Source organism: Scyliorhinus torazame, chromosome 2 (genome assembly GCF_047496885.1).
Source record: "Scyliorhinus torazame isolate Kashiwa2021f chromosome 2, sScyTor2.1, whole genome shotgun sequence".
In the NCBI taxonomy this organism is placed as follows: domain Eukaryota; kingdom Metazoa; phylum Chordata; class Chondrichthyes; order Carcharhiniformes; family Scyliorhinidae; genus Scyliorhinus; species Scyliorhinus torazame.
The window spans coordinates 294,728,372-294,750,437 of record NC_092708.1 but is presented as its reverse complement, the minus strand read 5'-3'; positions in this window follow the sequence as shown (position 1 = coordinate 294,750,437).

The window sequence follows — 22,066 nt, the reverse complement described above, 5'->3', positions numbered from 1 at the left end:
GCCCTTTTTGGTATAGGGGGACTTCTAAGAATAGTGGTGAGTTTTCAAAAACAGACCTTAGGGGGAACAGGACATCCCTTCTAGCTTTCACTGTACCTAGGAGCCTCACCAGATCTGCATCCCCGCATCTTGGGGCCGGTCTCCTGGATGTCGTTGTTGTGAGCTGGGTGGGGTTGGCTGAGCAAGTGCAGCTTAAGTGATGCTCGACCTTGTTAGTGGGGGCTGGTGAGTACGGTGCCTGTGACGCGGCTGGCGAGCTATCATTTGCAGCGAGAAGCCTGTGGGGCCTCTTTAGGTGGACCAATTAATGTTGAATAGCGTGTCCGACCTCGCTGGGCTGAGCGCCGGGAAGCTCGAGGCAGTTCCCACTCACTACCACAGTTAGAAATCTTTCCGGAGAATCGCATCCATTACTTCTCTTTTTCTTCCAACAGCTATTGAACATTTGTGCATTTCCAGCATTTTCCATGATTTCAGATTTCCAACATTCTTGTGACTTCATTTTATTTATTTTACACACATTACATATTGATTTCCATTTTTTCATTAAAAAAAATGTTTTTATTAGGGTTTTTCTTTTTATACAGAGCAAAGATGAACGTGAACATACACAGCGGTTATCATTCATTATATACATCAGTTACAATTTCTTGTTTTTCAGCAGGTATCTAGTTTTAGCTAGATCTCCTGCTCCGATCTCCCCCCCTTTCCTCCAGACCCCCTCCCCTTCTTGTTGTCTGGCCTGCCTTCTTCATTCATCGGGTCTCCCAACCTGTACCTGTTGGGGTGGCGTGGTACTACATATATTGTTATGTGTTGTTTGGGTTCTATGCCTCTTTGTTCCCCCCACTCCCCCCCCCCCCCCACCCCTTCTTCCCCCCTCTCCTCACCCCTTTCCTTTTTGTTTGTGTTTGTGGTTCTTCTGTGACTCCCCCCTCCCTCTGGCTTATTGGCTGTTGGCTACAAACAGGTCTTCGAACAAGTGAGTGAATGGCTCCCACGCTTTATAGAAGCCTTCTTCTGACCCCGGATGGCGAATTAAAGTTTTTCCATCTGGAGAAATTCCGATAGGTTGGACAGAAGGCCCGCAGCTTTGGGTGATGCAGCTGATCACCAGCTGAGCAGGATTCTGCGGCAGGCAATTAGAGAGACAAAGGCAAGGGCGTCGGCCTTCCTCCCCATGAAGAGTTCTGGCTGCTCTGAGACCCTTCTCAGGCACGGCTCCACCCTCATCCCCACAACCTTGGACATCGCCTCGAAGAAGGCTGTCCAGAACCCGACTGGGGCATGACCAAAACATGTGGGCGAGTTTAGAAGTGCGTCCTTGGCACCGTTCACATTTGTCCTCCACCTCCAGGAAGAACCTGCTCATTCGGGTTCTAGTTAAGCGAGTTCTGTGTACCACTTTCAGCTGCATTAGGCTTAGCCTTGCACAAGTGGAGGTAGAGTTGACCCTGTGCAGTGATTCCCTCGAGTCCCCACCCTATTTCAAACCCCAGGTCTTCCTCCCATTTTTCCCTTGTCTACTCCAGTTGTGAGCATGCCCTTTCCAGTAGTCGCCCATATAGGTCCCCGCAGTTTCCCCTCCCTAGGATGGCCGCATCCAGTAGGTCCTCTAATAATGGTTGTTGCATTGGCCATGGGTATTTCTTTGTTTCCCTTTGCAAGACGTTTTTGACCTGCATATCTTAATTCATTTTCCCTGATCAGTTGGAACTTCCCTGATAGTTCCACTAGTATTGTCAGTCTGGAATGACCAACGATGCCTGCACACCATTGCTGGCCTTCCCTTCTGGGTCCCTCCTCAGCCTGATGGGCGGCTGGGTCTTCAGCGTGTGTGGCGGCACCATCCACATGGGTGCTCCAGTCTACTACTGTTTTCGGCAGCTACCCGCCTCGGCTGTCACAAGCTACGTAAGGGCAGCCTCCACGGGATTCACTCCAGCAAACATCGCTACATCTGGAAGGAATTGGAGAAGGAAAGACCGACCATCAGGTTCCCCCAAGCCTTTCCCACCCTTACCATGACTGTCCCGCCTTCTTTCAGAGTACCATCTGGCAAACCTTGCTCTGCACACTCACGTCTGGCCACAACACGAGCACCTGGACCCCACACCTCTGCCAGGAACATTAGGGAGGGCGTATTTAGCTCATCCACACACTTACCCTTTGGTCATGAGAGGATCCTCAGTGCTGAAGCCCTGCTCTTTAGTGTTTGATTGTTGGCAGCTGCCTCTATGGTGCTGATGCTCTGAGAGTTCAGGCACACTGTTCAGACATCAAAGGTTGTTGGGCATGTCATGCACTACTTCTTTTTTACATGTTTTTATTGTTTTTCACATTTTATGTTTTACACTTCAGCTCATAAGTTTAATTACACGTTGTATACCAGCGCAAAGAAAACAGAAAACAAAACAGAAAGAAAAAAAAGCAAGGGAAAAAAGATATAAAACAAGAACAAAGAAGGCAAAAGAAAATGAAGATAAAAGGGAAGACAAAGACAATCAGAAATGCTGACATATATTCACAGGCCCTTGTCTCCCCTCCTGCTGTAGCCAATGTCCTCCTTTTCCCGGTCTGCCTTCGTTTAGACAGGATTGATTCAGGATCTCATAGTTAGGGATCCTCTCGGAAGGAGCGATCACAATATGGTGGAATTTAAAATACAGATGGAGGGTGAGAAGGTAAAATCAAGCACTAGTGTTTTGTGCTTAAACAAAGGAGATTACAATGGGATGAGAGAAGGACTAGCTAAGGGAGACCGGGAGCAAAGACTTTATGGTGAAACAGTTGAGGAACAGTGGAGAACCTTCCAAGCGATTTTTCACAGTGCTCAGCAAAGATTTATACCAACAAAAAGGAAGGGAGAGTATCAAATTGAAGGAAAAAGCATACAAAGTAGCAAAGATTAGTGGGAGACTAGAGGACTGGGAAATCTTTAGGGGGCAACAGAAAGCTACTAAAAAAGCTATAAAGAAGAGTAAGATAGATTATGAGAGTAAACTTGCTTAGAATATAAAAACAGATAGTAAAAGTTTCTACAAATATATAAAACAAAAAAGAGTGGCTAAGGTAAATATTGGTCCTTTAGAGGATGAGAAGGGAGATTTAATAATGGGAGATGAGGAAATGGCTGAGGAACTGAACAGGTTTTTTGGGTCGGTCTTCACAGTGGAAGACACAAATAAAATTCCAGTGACTGATGGAAATGAGGCTATGACAGGTGAGGACCTTGAGAGGATTGTTATCACCAAGGTGGTAGTGATGGGCAAGCTAATGGTGCTAAAGGTAGACAAGTCTCCTGGCCCTGATGGAATGCATCCCAGAGTGCTAAAAGAGATGGCTGGGGAAATTGCAAATGCACTAGTGATAATTTACCAAAATTCACTAGACTCTGGGGTGATCCCGGCGGATTGGAAATTAGCAAACGTGACACCACTGTTTAAAAAAGGAGGTAGGCAGAAAGCGGGTAATTATAGGCCAGTGAGCTTAACTTCGGTAGTAGGTAAGATGCTGGAATCTATCATCAAGGAAGAAATAGCGAGGCATCTGGATGGAAATTGTCCCATTGGGCAGACGCAGCATGGGTTTATAAAGGGCAGGTCGTGCCTAACTAATTTAGTGGAATTTTTTGAGGACATTACCAATGCGGTAGATAACGGGGAGCCAATGGATGTGGTATATCTGGATTTCCAGAAAGCCTTTGACAAGGTGCCACACAAAAAGTTGCTGCATAAGATAAAGATGCATGGCATTAAGGGGAAAGTAGTAGCATGGATAGAGGATTGGTTAATTAATAGAAAGCAAAGAGTGGGGATTAATGGGTGTTTCTCTGGTTGGCAATCAGTAGCTAGTGGTGTCCCTCAGGGATCAGTGTTGGGCCCACAACTGTTCACAATTTACATAGATGATTAGGAGTTGGGGACCAAGGGCAATGTGTCCAAGTTTGCAGACGACACTAAGATAAGTGGTAAAGCAAAAAGTGCAGAGGATACTGGAAGTCTGCAGAGGGATTTGGATAGGCTAAGTGAATGGGCTAGGGTCTGGCAGATGGAATACAATGTTGACAAATGTGAGGTTATCCATTTTGGTAGGAATAACAGCAAAAGGGATTATTATTTAAATGATAAAATATTAAAACATGCTGCTGTGCAGAGAGACCTGGGTGTGTGAGTGCATGAGTCGCAAAGATTGGTTTACAGGTGCAACAGGTGATTAAGAAGGCAAATGGAATTTTGTCCTTCATTGCTAGAGGGATGGAGTTTAAGACTAGGGAGGTTCTGCTGCAATTGTATAAGGTGTTAGTGACGCCACACCTGGAGTATTGTGTTCAGTTTTGGTCTCCTTACTTGAGAAAGGACGTACTGGCACTGGAGGGTGTGCAGAGGAGCTTCACTGGGTTAATCCCAGAGCTGAAGGAGTTGAATTACGAGGAGAGGTTGAGTTGACTGGGACTGTACTCGTTGGAATTTAGAAGGATGAGGGGGGGTCTTATAGAAACATATAAAATTATGAAGGGAATAGATAGGATAGATGCGGGCAGGTTGTTTCCACTGGCTGGTGAAAGCAGAACTAGGGGGCATAGCCTCAAAATAAGGGGAAATAGATTTAGGACTGAGTTTAGGAGGAACTTTTTCACTCAAAGGGTTGTGAATCTATGGAATTCCTTGCCCAGTAAAGCAGTAGAGGCTCCTTCATTCAATGTTTTTAAGATAAAGATAGATAGTTTTTTGAAGAATAAAGGGATGAAGGGTTATGGTGTTCGGGCCGGAAAGTGGAGCTGAGTCCACAAAAGATCTGCCATGATCTCATTGAATACGGAGCAGGCTCGAGGGGCCAGATGGCCTACTCCTGCTTCTAGTTCTTATGTTCTTATGTTCTTATGTTCTGGGCCGACCCCAGACTTGTCGGGTTCTGGACAGCCTTCTTTAAGGCAATGTCGAAGGTTGTGGAGGTGAGGGTGGAGCCATGCCCCAAATTGACAGTCTTCGGGGGTCTTAGAGCACCCAGAACTCTGGATGTGGAGAGGGGCTGATGCCGTGCCTTTGCCTCCCTGATCACCCGCCGGAGAATGCTGCTTGGGTGGCGATCGGCAGCACCACCCAATGCTGCAGACTGGCTGTCCGACCTGGCGGAATCTCTCAGGCTGGAGAAAATAAAAGGGGTCAGAAGAGGGCGTCCACAGGACATGGAAGCTATTCACCAAACTTAAAGATCTGTTCGTAGCCAGCAACCAGTAAAGTGGGGGGGGGGGGATTTGGAGGTAGCATGGGGCAGTGGGGGGGCCCCAAACAAGCCATAGGACAAAGGGAAGAAGGGGAGGGAAGGGGTCAGGAAACGGGGGGGAGAGAGAGAAAGCACGCAAAGCAGGCGAGAAAAACAAGGGAAACATTGTAGGGGATGGGCCTGAGGGGGAGCGGAAAGCAATCCACTAATCATCCTCTGAGTCATGGCACGCGTGCTCTCGAGGAGGCATTGAGAACATTCCACATCCCACACTAACCATTAAACAACAAGGAAACATCATCATTCCATATTGATATCAATACAAAGTTATATCAGCTCATTTTCCTTTTATAAATTTAGAGTACCCAACTTTTTTTTTTCCAATTAAGGGGCAATTTAGCTTGGCCAATCCACCTAACCAGCACATCTTTGCGTTGTGGTGAATGTATTCACCATAGTATAAACTGTTTGCTTAGTACTGTGGTCTATGGCCAGGAAATGGTAATACGATCTACCACCATGTGTTGTACAGGAGCCCCAGTGGGCTCCGCCTCTGGCTCCCCGAGGGACTGTATTTAGACCTGGCCGCCTGTGGGCAGCACTCATTGTTACTGAACTCATAGGCAGGCAAGTTCTCAGTTAACAAAACCTCTGTTCACTCGTTCTCATCGTCTTGCAGTGAATGGATGGTACAACAGGGGTGAAACCCACGCAGACATGGCGAGAATGTGCAAACTCCACACAGACAGTGACCCAGGGCTGGGATTCGAACCAGGGTCCTCAGTGCCGCAGTCCCAGTGTTAACCACTGCACCACATGCCGCCCCTATCAGCTCATTTTCATACAAAAAAAACAAACACACGTGGCACTATTCTCCGGGTTAATTTACAAAGGTTGTAGTGAGCGGCAATTGCCGTGAGTTTCCCGGCGCTTGGCCCAGCAAAACCGGCAACGCAATTCAACGTTAATTGATCCACATAAGGAGGCCTCACGGACTTTTCACCGCAAATAATGCATCGCAAGCTGATTTGCCGGTACTGCACTCGCCAGCCTCCCGCTAACATAGTCGAGCAGTACTTAAATTCCACTGGCTCGGCCAACCCCAGCCAGCTCGCAACAATGGCATCGAGGAGACAGGCTCCAAGTTTCAGGGGTGTTGACCTGGGGAAGCTCCTGAACGGGGTGGAGACCAGGAGGGATGTCCTGTTCCCCCCGAAGGGTAAGCCGCAAGGCAGCCAGTGCTGCCTGGGGTGAGGTGGCGGCAGCTGTTAGTTCCAGCAGTATGACCAAGAGGCCTGGCAGCAGTGCAAGAAGAAGACCTACACCGGGCAGCATGAGTAAGTAGACACCATGGCCCCCACCCACATCTCAGGCAGTATCCGACCCCCAACTCTCCAAGTGACCCCCAGCCCTCCCTTCTCAGGAGTGGCTGGGACATTCAGAGAAGGATGTCAGCGTCACTTCAGCAGATCCATTGCCGCTTGAAGTCCCAGAGTCTACGGACGCATGACATGTTCCCGGCAATGCGTGGCACTGAGGCCAACACTGCTAGGGTGGCGACCGCAGTGGAGAGCCTGGTGCACGATGTTGGCACCATGAGTGTAGGTGTCCAACGCATCGTGCAGATGGTTATGGCCATGGCTGAGGGCCTCGGCAAAATGTCTGACTCGCTGGGGGATGTCATACAGTATCAGGCTAACCTTGATGAGGTTTGCGGGACATGTCCCGCTCTCAGGTGGGCATGGCTGAGGCACTGCAGAGCATGTCCCAATTACTGAGGAGCATCGCTGAGTGCGTCGACATGATGGTGCAGACCATGTGGAGATGCCAGGGCTGGCAGAGCCAGATGATACAGGGGCAGCCGAGTATTGAACCAGCTGCCCATCCATCCCAAGGTGAACCCCAGGGCCCGATGGGCACCGACCGGAAGTGGAGGTGCAGGGTGCCAACCCGGACCTGTCCCATGGAGTGGGGATGGTGTTCCACCCCTTTAATGAGGCCGCATCTCACAGGCAGCACATGGGACAGCTGTGCACGTGCCGCCGACAAGTGAGCTGGGCCCTCCGGCCCCAGAGGATGCCCGCCAGGGGCATTGAGGACCACGGATTGAGGTAAGCACCTCAGATGTGCATCCTGGGAAAACACCAAGAGCTAGAAGGGCCAGGCACATTGAGGATTACTGAGGGCACCGGGGTAGGGGAGAGAGGCGAGCGTGGTAGTGTACTATCAGGAATGGGATATTGTACAGCACATTAAACAACGTTTTGCACAACCATTATGATGCCTCTGGCACTTTCTTCCGCAATGTGGGCTGAGCGCTGGACCCTTTGCTCATCCGTCCAGGCAATCCCCCCCTGCCCCCATGGTGCTCTCACAGCCTCCGGCCGTGGACATGTCCCCGGAGCTGTGTCCCACCCACAGGGTGTTCGACTGTTGGCTGCTGCATGTGTGGTGTTGCCTCCTGCAGTGTTCAGGCACGATGTCCAGACATCAAGGTGCGATTGGAATGACTCCTACATGCTACATGGCCCGCCCAGGAATCCACTTGGCTGTGATAAGTGCTCACTTACCCACGATTGCCAATTCCCTAGTAGCAATAGTTTTCAGCTGCGCAGCCAGAGTCCTCAGCAGTTGGTGGGGGTTCTGGGTGATTAGTGGGGCAGATGGGCAGGGCAGGGTTAAGGGTTGTCTTAGGAATGGGGTTGGGATCCATAATAATCCTAATAATATAACAATCTTTATTAGTATTATATTAACACTGCAATGAAGTTACTGTGAAAATTCCCTAGTTGCCACACTCTGGCGCCTGTTCGGGTACACTGACAGAGACACCATCCAGGACGAAGCAGCCCGCTTGATTTCTCCCCCTTCCTCAAACATTCAAGCTGGGACATGCTCCGCAGCACCTCGTACAGGTCCACTTGGTACTGGGACACATCGTCCAGTGAGTCGGACATGCTGTCAAAGCGCTCACCTATGGCCGTCACTGACTGAGCAATGCCTTGGACACCTCCACTCATGCTGCTGATGTCGTGCACCCGGCTCTCCACTGCAGTCGCCACCCGACCAATGTTGACCTTGGTGCCACGTACTGCCGGTGCCATCTCCTGTCCCCGCAGGCTCTGGAACTTCTCCAATTGGCTATGGCCCTGCTGGACTGTCGCTGATGTGCGCCTCTGAATATCACACCTTATCGACTGACCTCCGACTGCTGTCACGCCTGGGCGTTCCTGCCTCCACCTGATGTGCAGCAGCAACTGTGTGGTGCTCACCAGAATGTGCCCCAGAAGCCTGACCACTACTGTCACCCTCCGAGGCATGTGTCTCTGTGCTGGTGGTGCTGGTGGACGGTGAGTATTACAGCTGTACCGCGAAAACAGTGGTCTCCTCGGGACTCCCCTTCAGGGTGCTCTCATGGGTGGCGGTGTAGGGGGTACCCACCCGGATCTGCCGGCAATGTCAGATGGAGATCCTGTGGGATAATGGGAATGGGGTCAGTAGGTAGGATATTAACAACTTAAGTGTGACAGGTCATCTGGGTGTGGGCCGGTGGATCCTCCCCTCTGCGCTGTACACCAATCTCTATGTGATGACTGATCTATCCTCAGCCACCCCACGACCTCCAGGGGTAAGGTCTGTTACGTTCAGCACTTTGCCACCCGTCTGGGCCACCTCCTGTCTGTTGTGGGCCAACTTCTCCTCTGGGGACACGGAGGGGGCATTGATAGCCGCACACTTTATTCATTGCAGGCTGAAGGGTTGGGGGCGAATGGTGGTGGGCTGGTTTTGGGGGGGTGGGTGGTTGGATGGGGGGGTGGGGGCTGGCGATATGGTGCTGGGCAGGGGTGGTGCAAGGCGCATGTTTGTCGGGTGGACCTGATGGACAGGGCCGGTGCCTGAAGGCCGATGCTAACCCACCCGTGCGACCTGGCGGAAGTCGCTGATATTCTTAAGGCACTGGGTTCCAGTCCGCCTGGTGACGCTCCCCGAGTGACGACCGCTGCCTCCTCCTCCCAGGCACCGCTGTGGCTGACCCTCCAAGCCCCTTGGGGGAACAGGGTATCTATCCTGTCTGCACTCGACCACGTCCAACAATCTGACCAGGTCGGCATCCCCGAATTGTGGGGTTGGTCTCCTCAGTAGCATGGCTGCGTGTTGTGTGGGGCTTGTGCTGCAGGATCAGTTTAAGTGCTGCTCCCCCTTGTTGCCGAGGAGCTGAGGTGAGAGCTCCTTTAAGAAATGGATGTTTAAGCAATGTACCTTTAAGAAATGGAGCTGATCATATTGCTGAAATGATGTCAGAGGGTGGGGGGAGCTGAGCTCACTTCTGCTTTTTGAGTTTCAGTTTGAGAACACAGCTGGGAGTGTCTGTGTGTTTTGCTGTGAGCTGCATGTAGAAGTTTCCCACACCGCAATCTATTAAAAGTTGTGGGTGGGTTGAACTCCATGAAACACTTTGGGGCTCTGTAAACCCGGACCCATAACAACATCAATCAGCCGGCAGGAGAACCATTTACAGCTGAAGCCTGTGGGGCCTCATTAAGTGATCCAATTAACATTTGATACCGGTGACGGCTTCACCGGGTCGAGCATCGGGAAGTTTGCAGCAATACCTGCTCACTACCACGCTTAGAAACCTTTCCGTTAAATTACACCCTTAGTATGGGTTGTGACATTATCATAAATGTAAAGAACTGTAAGAGTTAATATTGTGTCCAAATCAACCACCAGAGGGAGCGAGAGTTGGAACTATATAAGGCATCGATGCAAAGACCTGGGGGTGAGAGGTTGAGGAGAAAGCTCGAGGACAGACTGAAGGAAAGATAGTGTGAGTGAGAGCAGATCATAGTTAATATAACATTGTAGAGATTAATAGTAGATGAGTGTAGATTATATGTTTATTAGCAACTGTGTATTATATAGGAGTAAGTGTCGAATTCAATTAAGTAGTGTTGATAAATCCATAGCTTTGTTCAATATAAAAGCTATTTTTGGTCTTTGTAAACACTACGCCAACCAGCCTAGAATGAGCAACACAAAGACCATAAGACATAGGAGCAGAATTAGGCCACTCGGCCCATCGAGTCTGCTCTGCCATTCAATCATGGCTGAGATTTTCTCATCCCCATTCTCCTGCCTTCTCCCCATAACCCAAAGAACACTACATGGGTGAATACGGTGTGGACCTCACCCAAAAAGCCGCAGGAAGCATCCCCGCCAAACTCGCCCAAAATGACACTGTGGGTGCGATCCAGCTGCCACACTGTGCCCAAAAAGCAGCTCGCCATGACATAGCATGGCCAATAAAAGCCGGGAGACCCCACTCCCAGGATCTACCCGGCGAGAAACACCTTGTGAGATCTAACAAGATCTTGTGAGACGTTGCAATGTAAACTCGCCCATTGTGGGCTGGGGCATTTTTAAACAAATCTGCATATGAGAGCGAGGCAGCTAGTCTCACTCTAATGTGCAGTTTCATAGAATCATAGAAATTAAATTGCAGAAGGAGGCCATTTGTCCCATCGAGTCTGCACCTGCCCTTGGAAAGATCACCCTACTTAAGCCCATGCCTCCACCCTATCCCCGTAACTCAACCTAAGCTTTTGGACACAATGGGGCAATGTAGCATGGTCAACCCACCTAATCTGCGCATCTTTGGAATGTGGGAGGAAACCGGAGCACCCGGAGGAAACCCACGCAGACACGGGGAGAACGTGTAGACTCCACACAATCACCCGGAATCGAACCCGAGTCCCTGGAGCCAGCAGTTCTAACCACGGTGCCGCCTCCTGAGGCACCTGTTTCCTGAGGGACACAAGGCATTGGGGTCTATCACCTTCGCTCCGGATACCTCCAGCGAGCACCGTTCAGCACTGGTCCCCAAGGTGCCAAGCTGGCATATTTTGTGTGCTAGTGATTGGGCCAGGGGTGCCCGTTGCAGGTAGTGGGGACTGGGGCAGGGAACAGCCCATAGTGCGTTGGGGAGGAGGTTACATCGGGGACTTCGGAGAGCGGGTCACCATTTAAAAATGACGTCCCAATCTCGCTGAGGGGTTCCAGCGAGCAGAGCTCCTTGGTGTAGAAAACTGTGCTATGTGCGACCTTGGACATGGGTACCCCGCTGAGGCCCCTTATTTAATGCGAGTGGCGTCGTATAGCCATGTGTTTCTCGGCACTGCGAGCGCCGAAACCCGCAGCTAAACACACTCGCTATGGGACTTTGTTCCCATTTAGTTGAATTGCGCCCTTAAGTCATTTATTGGATGAATTGTTCCTCTGTTTCCCTCTCCACTGATGTTGCAACATTTTCTGCTTTTATATCACTAAAATATAAATGTTCTGGTACAGACTATGATGTCCTGTTGTGCACAAATTGATTGCTGCGTTTCCTACATTTGCAACAATGACTACATTTCAAAGTGACTTCATTAATTACTTACAGAATACGGAGAGGCCTGGATAGAGTGGATGTGGAGAGGATTTTACCACTGGAAGAAGACATTAGAATCCGAGGGCACAGCCTCAGACTGAAAGGATGATCCTTAAAAACAGAGATGAGGAACTTCTTCAGCCGGAGGGTGGTGAATCTGTGGAACGCTTTGCCGCAGAAGGCTGTGGAGGCCAAATCACTGAGTGTCTTTAAAACAGAGATAGATAGGTTCTTGATTAATAAGGGGAATAGGGGTTGCGGGGAGAAAACAGGAGAATGGGGATGAGAAACATATCAGCCATGATTGCATGGCGGAGTAGATTTGACGCGTCGAATGGCTAATTTCTGCTCCTATGTCTAATGGTCTAATTGTAAATCTTTGGGACATCCAGAGTTTGTGAAAGATAAATACATGGGGCACAATTTAGTAGCCTTGCTCCACCTGACGTGGTGGCATAACAAGGCCGTTTAATCTTGCGCAATGTCTCTCACAGGATTCTCACCGCTCGAAACATCTCACGAGATTTAGCGGAATTTCTGGGACCCCCCCCCCCCCCCCCCCACCCGTCTTGGCCCTTTCCCATTTATTATGGGCTATCTTCTGCGAGGACAAAGAGAGGGTATTGTGAATTACGGGGGGAGCAGTAATGGGTCAGGGGGTGTCTATAACAGGTGACATGTGTGGCCACCACACCTGGTCATGAAGGGGTTGTGATGGTGGGTGCCAAAGGCTTCTGAGGATAAAGCATGAAGATCGGATGTGGGGAGAGTTTGGAAATTTTAGGGGTGGCAGGCAGAAGTGATGCCAGGAGAGAGGTGGTAACTTACCCTTGCAGCTCGCTGAAAATCATTGGTCTTCTTCCAACATTGTACAGCGGTCCTCCGTGTCATGCTGCCCGTACTGACAGACACTGCCACTGCCTCCCAGGCGGTGCTGACCCTGCTGCTGGCCCTCCAATCCCCTTGGGGGAATAGGGTGCCCCACCTCTCATCCACAGCATCGGGAAGCCTTGTGAGGTCGACATCCCCAAAGTGAGGTGCATGTCTGCGCACTGCCGTACTTGTGTGTTGATTCGGAGCGAATGGTGAAAAAGCATTTAAAAGCAGCTCCCCATTGTTACCAGCGAGCGCGCTGGGCTGTGAGGGAGCCTGTGAACCTCGTGGCAACTCATTTTTTGCGCTAAGTGCCATTGATTACGATCTCACCAACGCAGCCGTCGCCAAACTCCCCACCAAATGTGCCCAAAACCGGACTTTAACTTGCGTCCGTTGAATCGGCCTTTGGAAAGTTCCAGATTCAGAGAAATTCCATATTCAGCTGAGAGTTAAGCCAAAACTCAACAAAAAGTAAATCATTTTGCACTTCAAATTTCAATACATTACTAAGCTGCATTTATCATTTTCTTATTTTAGTCCGTCAGTGATACAGTCTGCAAATGCTGACAGCCTGAATTTCTGTGGGTTTAGTTTGTGGTTTATCAAAATTTAAAACACAATTAATATGTTTACTGATCACATTTGCTATATAATACTTCAGAATTACAAGCTGTATAAAGTAAAACTCATTCTTCCAACTTACAATTTTCTGTGAGCTCGATACTTATATTTTAAACATCCTGGGGGCTTTGATTCACTCATTATCCACATTTCAGATGATCTGGCTAATTGTAAGCACACGGGATCCACATGTCTTTGTAGATTTAATGCCTCAAGGCAAAGGTTGACCTTCAGGAAGAGTCATGAAAAAGAAGACAGTACACTCTGAGATATCGACAATCTTTCATCCTGCCAACTGGCCAAAGCTGCAGGTGAGCAGCAAAGACTGTGTGGAGCCTTGGTTAAACAAAGATGGAGCATCTGGGAGTGACGCTCTGGTTCCATTGTAGGTAAGAACCTGATCAGGTGCAAGGAGCTCTTTGTGTCTCTGTACATGGTAAAGCTTTGGCCCATGCTCTACTCCTGTATTGTGGTGTTCACCCAAGCCACCTTCTACTTCACGTGGAAGTTGAAAATGGACCATATTCGTCAGGCCACGATGTACAAACCTCTTGATAAAAGGGGGGGGTGTAAAACATGCCCAACATCGCCCTCATCTATGCATCAAGCTGTGCATAGGCCCACAGTATGCAAACACAAAGTGCTGAGATTCTACCTGTCTCTCTTGTTAAATTTAGGTCACTCAGCCCATCGAGTCTGCTCTGTCATTCAATCATGGCTGATATTTTTCTCATCCCCATTCTCCTGCCTTCTCCCCATAACCCCTGATCCCCTTATTAATCAAGAACCTATCTTACTCTGTCTTAAAGACACTCAGCTTAAAGCCTCCAGGGCCTTCTGCGGCAAAGAGTTCCACAGACTCACTAACTTCTGGCTGAGAAGATTCCTCCTCATCTTTGTTTTAAGGGACCGTCCCTTTAGTCTGAGATTGTGTCCTCTGGTTCTAGTTTTTCCTACAAGTGGAAACATCCTCTCCACATTCATTCTGGATGGTCAGAGGATTGGATAGGGTGGACAGTGAGAGCCTTTTTCCTCGGATGGTGATGTCTAGCACGAGGGGACATAGCTTTAAATTGAGGGGAGATAGATATAAGATACTCGTCAGAGGCAAGTTCTTTACTCAGAGAGTAGTAAGGGTGTCGAATGCCCTGCCTGCAACAGTAGTGGACTTGCCAACACTAAGGGCATTCAAATGGTCATTGGATAGACATATGGACGATAAGGGAATAGTGTAGATGGGCTTTAGAGTGGTTTCACAGGTCGGCGCAACATCGAGGGCCAAAGGGCCTGTTCTGCGCTGTAATGTTCTATCTTCTATTCTATCCAGGCCTCTATCCTGTACGTTTCAATAAGATCCCCCCTCATCCTTTTAAACTCCAACGAGTACAGACCCAGAGTCCTCAACCGTTCCTCGTACGACAAGCTCTTCATTCCAGGGATCATTCTTGTGAACCTCTTCTGGACCCTTTCCAACGCAGCACATCCTTCCTTAGATACGGGGCCCAAAACTGCTCACAATACTCCAAAAGGGCTCTGACCAGAGTCTTATACAGCCTCAGAAGTACATCCCTGGTCTTGTATTCTAGCCCTCTCGACATGAATGCTAACATTGCATTTGTCTTCCTAACTGTCGACTGAACCTGCACATTAACCTTAAGAGAATCTTGAACAAAGACTCCCAAGTTCCTTTGTACTTCTGCTTTCCTAAGCATTTCCCCATTTAGGATCTTCCCTGGAGTCATAGATGTTTAAAGCATGGAAACAAACCCTTCAGCCCAGCTCGTCTATGCCGCCCAGTTTCTATCAGTAAGCTGGTCTCACTTGTATCCCTCTGTACCCACCCTGCCCATGTAACTGTCCAAATGTTTTTTAAAGGAAAAAAATTGTACCCGCCTCTACCACTGCCTCTGGCAGCTCGTTCCAGATGCTCACCACCCTCTATGTGAAAGAATTTCCCCTCTGGTCTCTTTTGTATCTCTCCCCTCTCGCCTTAAACCTATGACTTCTAGTTCTAGACACCTTTATCTTTGGGTAAAGGTAGACCTGAGGAAGGAGCAGCGCTCTGAAAGATAGTGATTCAAAACAAACCTGTTGGACTTTAACCTGGTGTTGTAAGCCTTCTACTGTGCTCACGCCAGTCCAACGCCGGCATCTCCACATTTTGGGAAAAGGTGTTGACTATCTACTTATCTATGCTCCTCATTATTTTATAGACCTCTATAAGATCGCCTACGCTCTCGGGAAATAAAGTCCCAGCCTATCCAGCCTCTCCTTATAACTCAGACCATCAAGTCTTGGTAGCTTCCTCGTAAATCTCTTCTGCACTCTTTCTAGTTTAACAATATCCTTCCTATAATAGGGTGACCAGAACTGATCACAGTATTCCACGTGTGGTCTTACCAAAATCTTTCTGCATGTCTCAAATTTTTCCTCCTCCTCATGTTGCCTTGGGGTGGGGTGGTTGTGGTGGGAAAAAGATCATTGTTCGCCTCTGCAAAGAAGGACTGGAAAGAGATGCAAAGGTTTTTTGCTGAGGTTCATCCAGAGCAGTTCCATAATACAGGACTCTGTGCTTTATGGCCTGTTCCCAGAAACATACGCCAAGATGAACATCAATTGCAGATAAAAGCCACTGCAATGGGAAATGGACACCCTCCAAGGGGCTAGAAACCAGGTAAAACTCCTCGCAGCATGCTTCGCATGTAATGGGTGTTGTGAATTTTGACTGTAATTGTAAATGTAGTGACTAACATACCCTATTGAAAGAAACGGAATTGCTTTGTGCCATATGTAATGTCAACTTCGAACGGTCATGTAATGTATTTTTATAAATTTTGTGAAAAAAGTATATTTTTGGAAAAGATGGAAACAAAGAATTTCCTCTCTATTGATATGTATTATCTAGTTGGCTTGCTCATAATTTAATATTCAAAGCAATAACACATGTGTTATCTGAACCAGAATGCTTATAAATCAATCTGAAAGTAGTTCGAGTGGCCTTACATATAGATTTGGAGACCAGACATGGCATCAATAAAATTGCTTAAACAAACCCCAGCTTTATCTATTCTATTAAGCTGTTCAAGGGATGGCTCACTTTGACTGAATTCAGTTCATTCAATTCCACAGAAGGTTAATTACAAGATGATCAATAATTTATAAGCATATCATCCACCAGACTAGAGAGATGCAGCATAGCCATATTATGTAAATCTGCTAAGGAATAGGTCTTTCTTCTCGTGGCTTGAAGAAAAAAAATCTCTTTATCTGGAATTTAGTTCGGCCTCAGACATTGAACGGAATAAAACAATCGTAGTCAAATTGCACCCAAATTCAATTAATCTGAATTAATTTGACATGGTTATATTACACGAATATGTACGATCCCAGGAATAAGTAGCGCAATAAACTTCATCAATGGGGCATTCAGAAGTTATATTTTAATTTTTTTTTAAAGATTATGAAAATAAAATAGAACCTCATCCTAGCTAAGCCGAAATGTCTTCCTTCATCTATATAAACACGAAGAATCATTCCAATTCCAACATGTCAAAAATTTTCAGGCATTCCAACAGGATACCTAATGGTTTTTGACAGATTTAATGATGGGTATATTAACCTGTACAACACTATTCAACAAGATAATTGTTATTTTATCAGCAAAGTATTTTGCTTTTTATTGGTCCTCATTTCACGAGTTTTAATCTTTGTGGTTGTGTAGTTACAATTATCAGTGGATAATCATCAGATTATTTGGAGAACTTTAAATGGAATATGAAGAGGACCTACAAATATAGTCAATTTGTGAATAGCGTGAGACTGTTAAAAAGTATTTTGTGTCATTATAGCTTCTTACGTTTCTGCAAAAGAATTTTAAAAAAAAATAAATGTAGAGTATCCAATTATTTTTTTCCGATTAAAGGGGCTAAATTGCCCCTTTAACCGGAAAAAAATAATTGGATACTCTACATTTATTTTTTTTGGCCAGTCTACCTCCCGGAGCATCTTTAGGGTTGTGGGGGTGAGACTCACGCAGACAAGGGGAGAATGTGCAAACTCCACACGGACAGTGATCCGGGGCCGGGACTGAACCGGGATCAGTGCCATGAAGCAGCAGTGCTAAGCATTGCGTCACCGAGCCGCCCCCTGCAGATGGGTTTTTAACTACCGGAGTATTTTCCAAATCCAGGCTTTTGCTGCCCACTTTATTTTGCTAACAATCACTTTAGATTCTGCATAAATAAAAATGATGGGATTTAACACATCATTAAAGGTATTATGGTATATTTTGCATAATAATCTGTCATGAATAGCTATTTTTTTCTTTTACTAAGAATTTACTCTATTTATTACGAATTACTAATTAGAATTAAATTGTGCTTTGAAATCAGAGTTGCAAAGCTGATTTATCAACAGAGGTCCCAGCATTAGAAATGAATAGCATCTATTTAAGTAGATTTCATATTGCTAATGCATTAATAAGTCAGTTAAAGCTGCAGTATATTGCAAGCACTCATTTTACTTCAATTGTTTACATGTATAACTTAATTCTTCACAAGAACACTTCCATGTACTGTAAAGAACATATACATATGAAATAACCTTCAATGGCCCAACAACAATTATGAATGTCCATAATTAATTTCAGGAGGAGTCTTGCTATCAGGTTCTTTTTCAAAAATTAATCATAAAGAACTAACTTTGTTTATAGTTAGTATTTGTGGAAAATTGGTACAGTAAAATTTCTTCTGTACTGTCCCAAGACCATAAGAAATAGGAACAGGAGTAGGCCATTCGGCCCCTCGAGCCTGTTCTACCATTCAATAGGATCATGGCTGATCCGACATTCCTCACATCCACTTTCCTGCCCTTTCCATGTAACCCTTGATTCCCTTACTGGTCAAAAATCTATCCATCTCAGCCTTAAATATACACAAGGACTCTAACCCCACAGCTCTCTATGACAAAGAGTTCCAAAGACTCACAACCCTCTAACAGAAGGAATTCCTCCTCATTCCAGTCTCAAATTGGCACTCCTTTATTCTGAGACTGTGCCCTCTGGTCCTAGACTCTTCCGTGAGGGGAAACATCCTCTCCCCATTTACCCTGCCACGCCCCTTAAGAATCCGATATGTGTCAATGTTCACCTCACATTCTTCTAAATTCCAATGAGTAGAATCCAAGGCCTCGATCAACACGCACCTGACTCGGGGCGTGATGTGGCCGGTAAATCTCACGAGATGCCTCTCACGAGATTTACCCAGCTCGTCCCGCCTTGCGGGATCTAATGGGGTCCCATGAGCTGTCGTGATCTGATCCCGCCCACAGTGGGGAGGACCCAGATTTGCACATTCAATTGTGCGGTCAGGCTCACTTGAATATTCTCTCGCTGGAGTTACCCAAGGTGCGGAACAAACCCCCACGCCTCAGAGACCCTGAGTGAGTGCCGTTGAGCACTGGTCTCCACCAACGTGGATCAGGTGGAGTGGCACTTGTGGGGTCTCCCAGGTGATTAGAGGCCACTCGGAGGTTGGCCTCTGGGCAGGGTAGTACCCAGGTACTGTTAATGCCATCTGGACATTTTGGCATAGCCAGCCTGGCAGGGCCACCTGGACACTGCCAGGTTGCCCAGCTGGTAGTGCCAGGGTGGTATTTTGCCCATTCCGGGAGTGTCCTGCCCCTGTGGGGGGTTCAATGAGTTGGGGCATGGAGAGGGGGTCTAGAGATCAGGATGCCATTTAAAAATGGCACCCAAATCGCTTCCTGCACTGGCAAGCGGAGCTCGCTGCTGCGGGAAATGGGAGTAAGTGCAGCCTCGGTGGGGTGGTCCTTGCTGAGTCCCCGAAATGAAGCAGAGTCCTGGGCAGTTCCGGCAAGCAGAGGTTCCCACTGTACAAAGCGGGGCAATGTGCGGCCTCAGCTGCGCTTTTCCATTGAGGCCCCTTATGCAACATGAATCCTGTTGAATAGCCATGCGTTTCTTGGCACGGCGAGTGCCAGGAAACGCGCGGTTGAACGCGCTACCTATGGACTTTGCTCCCATTTAAATAGCGGGAGAAGTCAAAACAAATTGACGTTCTAACCGGCCCACTCTCGGTGGCGGGTTCTGGATCCCCTCCAAATGTGGCGAGACACCAATTTTCTTTATTAAATTTTGAGTACCCAATTCATTTTTTTTCCAATTAAAGGGGCAATTTAGCGTGGCCAATCCACCTAGCTTGCACATCTTTTGGGTTGTGGGGGCGAAACCCACGCAAACACGGGGAGAATCCGTAAACTCCAGATGGACAGTGACCCAGAGCCGGGATCGAAACTGACCTCGGCGCCATGTGGCCGCAGTGCGAGACACCAATTAAGACCAATCACCATCTCATTAGCAAGATGCAAGTCTAAACGGATGACCTCCTGGTAATTAACCAGCTCCTCAAGCGAGAGATCAGAGGCATGGTTGAACACCGTCCACACAAACATAGACCAGGCGTAACGACACCTGGGAGGATCTCCCAGGCCATTGGAGATCCTTGGGTGGTCAAGGACAGGGCAGGGTGGCACCTTGCCTTTCCATCTGGGTACAATGGCCCTGCCGCCCTGGCACTGCCAAGCTGGCATTACCAAGGTGCACAGGTGGCACTGTCAAGGGCCAGGGTATGAGGGACTATGCCCATGAAAGGGGGTATGAAGGGTGTGGTATGAAGGGGTATCCTAAAGGTTGGGAGTCCTGAAAGGGGGGGGGGGGTGAAAGGGGGTGGGGAGGCCTGAAAAGGCATCACCTCAGCAACCCAATATCCTCATGTGGGGGAGGGTGTGGAATATTGCCCATGTGTGTGTGAGGGGGGCAGTGTCATTGCCTATGGGTGGGGGTGTCAGGGACCTTCAAGGTCACTTAGAGATCAGGGCACTCTTTCAAAATGGTAGCCCGATCCCACCGGGAGGAGCCGGTCTCACCAGCGAGTAGTGCCGGGAGCATCCCTGATATTAATACGGACTCTGTTATATTTTCGGGTCTCGGTGGGGAACACCCCACCGAGGTCGCACTTTCCTTCATTTTTATATGGTGCCCTGATCTCTCAAACCACCAGCACAACCCCCCCCCCCCCCAACCTATCTGTTGGGGGTTCCTTAAGCCCCCCCCGCACCTCACCTCATAAGGGCAGGGCACCCCCTGGGCCCGATCTCTGGTGTGGGAGAAATGGCACCTTGGTACTGCCAGCCTGGCAGTGCCACTTGGCATCCTGGAATTTTGAAGGTGTCTGGGTGGCATCAGCAGTGCCAGGGCGCCACTCTGCCAGAGGCCAACCACCTGGTGGACCAGATTGTCTGGGGGGGGGGGGCAGGCGGGCAGGCCCCCTGCGGTTCCCCCACCCCGCTGGTCCCCCTCCCCGCCCCCCCCTAGTGCCGATCCGCCTGGACCCTGCTTGTGGAGACCAGTGCTAAATAGAGCCCGGCTGGGGTCCCCTTGGTGAGGGGGATCCGATCCTGGGTGCTGGTTAGATCCGACGAGTGCACATTCAAGTGTGCCTAACTGCACATGTAAATATGAAAATTTAGGTCCCACCCATTGTGGGGAGGATCCAGATCGCGACGTCTTGCGAAATCCCGTAAGATCTCCCGAGGCGTAGTGGGCTGGGTAAATCTCACGAGAGGCCTCTCAGGAGATTTACCGGCCGTGATGGGTGTGGCTGTCAGACTTTTCCCGAAGTGTGGGTAAATACCGGTGTGGATCCCACTGAAAAAGCTGGCGGAAACACTCCGCCAAACCTGCCCAAAGCTTTCCGTTAAAGCGGGCCCTACGTTTTACTGTGAATGATCTTTTTTTTAATAGAATCAACTGAGAATTGTTGTCAACTTTGGGATGGACTAATGTCCACAAGAAACGGGGCTCAGACCTCTGAAAGAAGATTTTTACATTGGGCCCTTGTGGCTGACGGAGAGGAGACATTTGTCTCCTCAGTCAAGGCTGCGTTCAAATCGAGATGAGAAAAGTAATGGACGGATGGACCCACTGCGCCATCCCCTGGTTTACAAAGATTTAGGAATAAAATCATACCATTTTGTTCTTGGTTATTTTTGTCTAGTTTATTTTTCCTGAAATCCAGAATAATGACACAATGTAGCAAAATGCCTGGGAGGAGTGATCCTGCTTATCAAGGAGCTGAATTGAAGACAGCAAGTCATCAAGTGATTCAATGATTTTCAAAATAATTGATCATGATGAAACAAAACTTATTTTAAAACATCAGTCAGAAGTTGGTGTGAGTTTTTGAAAATGACACTGCTGGTGAGTTTCCTTCTTTAAAAAGTCATCTAGGTTCTGCCAAGTGCCACGCACCCACAGTATTCACATCCCTGATATGAGCTGGTGTTGACAGTTCTTTCCTCACACATCATCCGCATCACTTTCATGCATTGCAGGTGCTGGCAAGCCATGGGTCTTTAATGCTCCTTTGAAAAATGGGTGTAAGCCACCATGGCTGTGAAGCAACTTCACATATTTATTTTTTATTAAGCCACAGGTAAGCCACTTTAGGTAGATCTCAACGTTTCCTATTTGCAAACTTTGAAGGAAACAATGTGTAAAGTAAACCAGAAAATATTTTTTCTGGAACCATATTGCCTTACTTGAGGATAATTCTTTACTGAAATACTGAAAGACAGTATGTGCTGGAGGTACTACAGGGAAGACAAAATAATGCTTGTCATCTGTCGCTTTGTAAATCCACGCTAGCGGCTCTTTTGAGACTGCTGTAGCATTTCTTTTACACCAGCGTATACAAAATACAAGATTCGAACTCTCTTTTTTTCCACAGTGTACTATACATACAAGCATGTCCCATGTGTTCTGAACTTTAATCTCAATGTGTTGTGTTACAGTTGGCATTATGTCTTTGTGAAATGGGAGATTATTTACCATAG